Source organism: Oryctolagus cuniculus, chromosome 2 (assembly GCF_051225735.1).
Source record: "Oryctolagus cuniculus isolate XC-2025 breed Fujian yellow rabbit chromosome 2, ASM5122573v1, whole genome shotgun sequence".
Lineage (NCBI taxonomy): Eukaryota > Metazoa > Chordata > Mammalia > Lagomorpha > Leporidae > Oryctolagus > Oryctolagus cuniculus.
Window position 1 is genome coordinate 36,664,518 of NC_142868.1, and position 8,049 is coordinate 36,672,566.

General features: G+C 36.9%; 1 pseudogene; it reads right to left on the bottom strand.

The window, feature by feature from the left end:
* Positions 1-6,042: 6,042 nt before the first annotated feature.
* On the bottom strand, positions 6,043-6,738 carry LOC100337878 (large ribosomal subunit protein uL6 pseudogene; annotated as a pseudogene).
* Positions 6,739-8,049: the final 1,311 nt, after the last annotated feature.

Genomic DNA, 8,049 nt, shown 5'->3' on the forward strand with positions numbered 1-8,049 from the left:
AAAAAAAAAATTCAAAAAATTGATATGTTGAATGAGGGCCAAATTAGTTACTATAGAAATAAAAATTATTAGCCCAGAGGGCCAAGTGGCACACATATTTCAAAACACTGGAAAAATAAAAGAGAATGAAATCATAAGGGGATAGACCTGGGATTTGAATGACAGCATCAGGAGTTCTAAAATGTATATAGAAAAGATTCAAATAGAAAAAACATAAAGAAGGAAAGATAATTAAAATAATAATTGGGTAAAATTACACTGGGTTACAAAAGAGACATCCAAGGAGAATCAAGATAGATGAACAGAGAAAAAACTTGCTGATTTTGACCATGGAAAGATAACAAAAAAAGGAAGTAATTGCATTCCAAGGGACAATTGGAGAGAATTTTGCAGTGGAAATTCTATAGAAAGAAGAGAGATGCCTTGGAGCAGTAGGACAGCACACTCATGTAGCTGCAAGGACACTGCCATTGACTCTTGCAGTCAGTGGCTGGAGGGGAGCCATCTTCTTGGAGCAAGGTGAGAGAAATCTGTGGCAGCCTGTGTCACTGGTAATGTTGTCCGAGGGAGAACCTTGAGGACAATACTGACTTTGAGTCAGTCCTGAAGCACTAGCTGGGGCCGGGGAACACATTGCTTTCTTCTCCCCCAACAAAAGCACTCAATGACTAGCAGGAAGGAAACACTATCTTAATAAGGTGTGCATAGGCTGCTGTGGACCTGTGTTCCTAGTACATTTTATTAGAGGGATAAATCTGTGGTCCCTACTGACTTGGAGTCTGACTTGAAAGATTGGCAGGGGGAGGGTACCCATTTAGGCCTATGAAATGCTTTCTACCCCTCACTCTATCAAGGAACCCAGAATCAATTTGCCAAGATGGAGCACAAACCAACTTTTATCTGGCAGGCAGTTGGCACTGGGAATGACACAGCTCTCTCCATGGATAGGAAAAGTCTCACAGGGCTGAGAGTGTATCTCCTGCTCCCTGTGACAATGGGATTCTAGTGTGCTGTGATTGTGGTAATTCTGTGACTGTGCAATAGTATGTGGAGTGTGGAGGGATCTTTGGCACTATTTCTGTCTTCAGAGGCTCAGTGTCCCCTGAGTGCCTGGGATCGGTCATCACAGAATGTTCCATGCTCACACTAGAAGCACACAGATACTTTGTGTGGTTCATGCACCTCCATGGGTGGGGTATGTGGTTGCTGTGGGTTCACCTTGGGCAGTTGGTTCACTTTGGCAGAGAAAGGCTCTGGATATGATCATGACAGCCAAAGTGATTCTACCTTCCCCCCTACTGATGATATAGATGAGCTACCACACCCAACTTGGGTGTCACCCTAGACTCTTGCCCCACCTTTGGCAACTGGCCAGAGATCCCTGACCCCACCCAGCATATGCCTCTGGATAACTGCTGAAGGAGCAGACACTCCACTAAGCCACAGAGACACATTTCAAAGATAAAAGCCTTCAGAGGAGAAAACAAAGTGTTTCCACAAATGCCTAAAAATAAATGTGGAAATACAAGACAAATGAACAAGGTAGTCAGGATGACCTCCCAAAAGCAATATAATAGCAATTCAGTATTCTAATGTAGAGATGAAAAGACTGATGAAACGCCTAAAAAGGAATTCAAAAGAATTATCAAAGGATTACTCAAAAACACAGAGAAGCAAATATATGAGTTAAATAAATACATAAATGGCATGGGTGAGAAATTCTGCTGAGAGATAGAAATATTGATGAGAAATCAAACTGAAATACTAGAAATGATTTCAACATGTCAAAAACATAATGGAAAGCCTTGATAACAGATTGGTGAGGCAAAAGAAAGAATATCTGAGCTGGAAGACAAATCTTTGCAGATACCTAGTCAACAAAAAAATGAAGAAGAAAATTAGAAAAAACTGAAAGTCGTGTTTGAGATTTATAGGATACTATCAAACAACTGAACATGTGTCTTAGGAGTTCTTGAAGGTGTGGGAACAGATAATAGATTAGAAAACGTATTCAGTGATGTGATAGTAGAAAAATTCCCTAATTTGGAGAAAGATAGGGACATATAAGTACCTTAAATATATAAAAATCCTAATGAATGTGATTTGGAAAGCAGTCTTCAACACAACACACTATAGTCAAATTGATAAAGGTAAGGGATAAAGAAACGTTCCTAAAATGTGCATGTGAGAAATGCCAAATTACTTCAAAGGATGTCCAATTGGACTGACAACTGATTTTTCCTGATTTCTCATCAGAAATCCCACAGCCTAGAAAAGAATGGAGAGACATAGTCCACACCCTAAAAGAAAAAAGAAAAAACCTGTCAATCCAGAATACTGTACCCAGCAAAGATCTCACTTATAAATGAAGGTGAAATAAAGATCTTCCAAAATAAATAGAATTTGAAAGAAATTTTTACCACTTTTCCAGCCTTACATATAATACTTAAGGATGTGTACACATAGAAACAGAGATAGTCAGCATTATGAAAGAATTTGAAGGTAGAAAAATCTCCTAGTAAAAGTAAAAAGTAAATCCAAAATAGACAATAGAAATACTTATGGAATAGTGGCAGGACCAAGTGGTTACTTATCAATAGTTACCTTGAATGTACATGGTCTAAATTCTCTAATTAAAAGATACAAACTAGCTGAATGGATTAAAAAACAAGGCCCATCTATTTGCTGTCTAAAAGAAACAAACCTCACCAGCAAAGATACACATAGACTGAAAGTGAAAGGATGGAAAAAAGTATTCCATACAAACCAAAAGCAAAATTAGCAGGAGTAGCCATTCTAATAGCAGATAAAATAGACCTTAATAAAAAATATTAAAATAGGAAAAGAAAGTCATTATGTAATGGTTAGGGATCAATTCAATAGGAAGATGTGATTATAATAAATGTATACACACCCAATGTCAGGGTACCTGGCTATTTAAAACAAATGTTAATGGATCTAAAGGGAGATATAGGCACCAATACAATAACAATGGAGGAGTTCAACACACCACTTTTATTGATGGACAGATCAACTGGACAAAAAAAAAAAAATCAACAAAGGAATGAGGATTGGAACATTGACGAGAGCGAATGTAGGGTGGGAAATGTTACTCTGTACCTAAAGTTGTATATACGAAATATATGAAACTCATGTAACTTAAATAAAATTTTAAAAAATTTAAAAATCAACAAAGAAACAGCAGATCTAATCTACACAATTGACCAAATGGACCTCATTGATAACTTACAGAGCATTTCATCCCATAGCTGCAGAATACGCACTGTTTTCAGCAGTTCATGGAACTCTCCCTATGATAGACTATATGCTAAGCCATAAAGCAAGTCTCAACAAAAATTCAAAGGAATTGAAATCATACCATGTATTTTTTCTGACCACAATGTAATGAAGCTAGAATCAACATACAAATACGTGGAAATTGAAGAACATGCTCCTGAACAAAAAGTAGGTCATAGAACAAATCAAAAATGAAATTAAAAATTCATACAAATGAATGAATATGACAGCATGACATATCAAAATTTAATGGATACAGCAAAAATTCAATGTTTAGAGGAATGTTAATAGAAATTAATGCCTTCATTAAGAAATTGGCAGGGCATCAAATAAATTATCTAACAATGCATCTCAAAGGACTAGGAAAACAAGAATAAACCAAACCCAAAATTAGTAAGAGGAAAAAAATAATAAATACTAGAGAGGAAATAACCAAAATTGAAACAAAAAAAATTATATAAAAGATCAAGAAAAGGAGCTAGTTTAAAAAATAGAGTTTGGGGCTGGCGCTGCAGCTCAACAGGCTAATCCTCCGCCTGCGGCACCAGCACCCCGGGTTCCAGTCCCAGTCGGGGTGCCAGGTTCTGTCCTGGTTGCTCCTCTTCTAGTCCAGCTCTCTGCTGTGGCCTGGGAGTGCAGTGGAGGATGGCCCAAATTCTTGGGCCCTAAACCCGCATGGGAGACCAGGAAAAGCACCTGGCTCCTGGCTTCAGATCAGCGCAGTGCACCGGCCGCAGTGCGCCGGCCACAGCGGCCATTGTGGGGTGAACCAATGGCAAAGGAAGACCTTTCTCTCTGTCTCTCTCTCTCACTGTCCACTCTGCCTGTCCAAAAAAAAATAGAGTTTGGCAAAGTTTGAGGATATAAAATCCACACACAAAAATCAAGAGCTTTTGTATACACAAATAATGCCATGGGCTGAGAAAGAACTTGTAAGATCAGTCCCTTTCACAGTAGCTACAAGAAAATTAAATACCTTTGGATAAATTTAATCAAGGAGGAGAAAGATCTCTACAGTGGAAATTACAAAACATTAAAGAAAGAATTAGAAGAAGACAAAAAACAAAAATAAACTTTCATTTTCATATACTGGAAGAATTCATATGATCAAATTTCCCATATTACCCAAAGCAATTTACACATTCAATGCCATCCCAATCAAAATGCAAATGATGTTATGCTCCAATTTGGAATATAACCCTATAATTCCTATGGAATCACAAGAGAACTCAAATAGATAACGCAATCCTATCCAAAAATAAAACGAAGTATCACAATCCCAGATTTCAAGACATATTATAGAGTACCTATAATCAAAATATCCTAGTACTTGCACAAGAATAGACATGTTAACCAGTTGAACAGACTAGAGACACCAGAAATTAATACATGCATCTACAACCAACTAATTTTTGACAAATGAGCTACAATCCCTCCCTGGATAAAGGACAGTCTATTCAGTAAATGACATTGGAAAACTGGGATCTCTAAATGGGATCTAAAGCTAAGATCTGAAACCATTGAGTTACTAGAGGAAAACATAGGGTGAAACATTTTGCCTAGGTGAAGTATTCTTGGATAAGATGCCAGAATCATAGGCAGTAAAGACAAAACTTGACAAATGGGATTACACCAAGATAAGAAGCTTCTGCATGGCAAAGGAAACACTCAACAAAGTAAAGAGGCAACTGACAGAATGGGAGAAAATATTTGCAAATTACTTATCTAATAAGAGATTAAAATCCAGGACATTTAAGGAGCTCAATAAACTCAACAGCAGAACAAGAAATGCAGTTAAGAAATAGACTAAGGATATGAACAGGTGTTTTCAAAGGGTGAAATACAAATGACCAACAGACACATGAAAATATGTTCAAAATCACTAGCCACCAGGAAAATGCAAATCAAAACCACAATGAAATTTCACCTCACCCCAGAAATTTCATATAGAAATTAACAAACAATAAATGCTGGTGAGGATGTGGGGGAAAAGGTACCCTAAAACACCATTGGTGATAATGTAGACTAGTGCAACCATTTTGTAAGACATTATGGAATTTCCTCAGAAATCAGAAAATAGATCTACCATATGACCCTGCCATTCCACTCTTGGGAATTTACTCAAAGGAAATGAAATCAGCATATAAGAGACTTATCTGTACCCCATGTTTATTGCAACTCAACTCACAAAAGCTCAGATATGGAATCACCCAGATGTCCATTAACTGCATGGTGGAATACTACTCAACCATAAAAAGGAATCAAATCCTGTCTTTCACAACAAAATGGACACAACTGTATATTGTAATGCTTAGTGAAATAAGCCTATCTCAAAAAGACAAATGCCATATGTTTTCCCCAATTTGTGGTAATTTATATACAGGGGACACAAAAAATAACATATATGAGTGAAATTGACATTTTGAGATTTGATTATTGTTTATTGTCCTTGTCTAAACTCTTGAGGAATAGTAATTTTTTAACTTGCTAGTTGTTAAATTTTTATTTAGTGGAGGGTTAGGCTTGTAAATATAAAATAAATTTAAAGGATTCCATTTTAAAATTTAAAAAATAGGAAAAGAAGGTAGAGGGAATGTAGCAAGAAGGAGAAAGAGTAGGGTGGAAAGTATCATTATGATTTTAAAACTGTATATTTGAAGTATAACATTTAATCCCTTACATAAGTAAAAAAGTAAAAATGAAAGAGACTTCCATATTCAGACTGAAAGTGCCCAATAGGATTGATTTCTTTTTTTTTTTCAAATCAATAATCTTTTATTGCATTATTAAAATACCACAAGACACAATCTGGGTTCTTGTTTCTGCAGACGGATAACTTTTAGGTCTTATTCATCAGCCTGTTGAACTGTTCCTTTTTCAGAGACATAGATACCATCCAAAAATCTTATGATATCTTTATTTTTAACTGTTGTTGCCTGCTGAATCAAAGCAGCTGAATTTGAATAAGTTCAATGTCATTTCCTTCAAGCACTAATTCATCTTTCTGGGCTTGAGACACTGTACAGGCAACACCTGGCCTCATCCGAACCCTTCGGATGTACTTTTCACCCAAGAAATTTCTAATTTCAACAAGAGACCCATTCTCTTGAATAACCACGTTGATGGGGAAGTGAGCATACACAGACCTCATCTTGTAACGGAAGCCCAGTGTAACCCCCTTGATCATATTCTGTACATGACTACAGATCGTGCGAACAGTTGCCAGTTCCTTTCTATTTCCCCACCATTTGTCAGCCCGGAGCCTCTTCTTTTTCTTTCCCAGGAGACTGAGTTCCACATTGATGTGATTGAAGTCCCTCCGCAGGGTTCCTCTGGGCCCCTTCACAATGACTGTGCGCCCCTACAGACTGATGTCGACATTTTCTGGGATGTCGACCATCTGATTGCTGAGAATGGTCTTCATTCTCGCAGTAGATGCGGCAAAGCAGGATTGATTTCATGCCATTAACTTCATAGGTGAGGGGTAATGAGAGTAACAGTGGTGGATTCAGACATTTAATCCCATGCCTAATCTTGCTCCTTTGGGAATTACATTGTTTTTCTTCTTATCAGCTGTTCCCTGATAACATCATCATAGTCACTCTCCAAACTTTTTATATAACATGTCAGGTCTATTCCATTGTCTTCCACATTAACTATCATAATGGATGGGATATTTATGTGTAAGGACATCTGCCATCTAAGAGAATCTTTCCTGTTAAGTGAATTCTCTTGAACTGCTATGCACGCTGGTGTTTTTAAATGCATAAAATTGGCCTAAGAACTAGGTTTGCGCTTGTGAAATGTGAGAATGAGTTTCTTCGCAATTAGGGAGATTGAGTAAATCAGAGAAAACTTGGAAGGGAAGAGGTGAAATTATATGAAATATGGACTTGGAACAATGCAAAATATTCTATGTGAAGAAAATTCCCACAAAAGAATTATCCAAAGATAATTATAAAGATGTCTAATGTCTACCACTGCATTTGAAATTGTGTTTCTGTACCAGAAACTTCATGATATTGTTTCTCTCTCACATTCAGTAAAATCTATCATACTCATGATTATCACTGTATGCATTTTAAGTAGAAATAGATTTAATACATGAGAATTGGTGTTTAGGAAATAATGAGAGCGAAGGAAGAGGTCTAGATTGCACCTGTAGAAATGTCTTGAGGAAGATTCTGTAGCTGTCCCACTAGATGAGCCTCTGTCCCTGAAGCCTCCATTGGAGGTTTTTTGGACCTAAGAAACCACCACTGACACTAAATTCTCCCCACTCAGCCTGTGGAACTGAAGAACAGATGCTAGAATGCTGACATAGGAAGATCTTATATTTCCATGACCTTTCTTGACAGCAGTAAAAGTCAAGAGCTGCAGGAACATAGTGTTTACTATATTTCTGCCTTGATCTAATTTGCTTTCATATTGCAGCACTTAGAAGAAACTTTGCACAATAGCTAAGAGAGGCAATGCAAAGAATAAAGCACAGGGCTGATTTTCACAGGGACAATGAAGCAGGAACATAGAGAGCCAATGTGTGTCTGGTTGATAATTCATACACTGTAGAAATTAGGAGGAAACAGAAAGTCTGAGGAACAGAAAGATGATGATGCCAATCTGGGTTTACAAAAATATTTGGATGAATTAGATTTTCTTATATCTATATATATAATTGTATTTTAATTATTTTTATTTACATAAAGGGAATAAATTTTATTATTTCAAATATAACTTTTGTAAGAACATGAT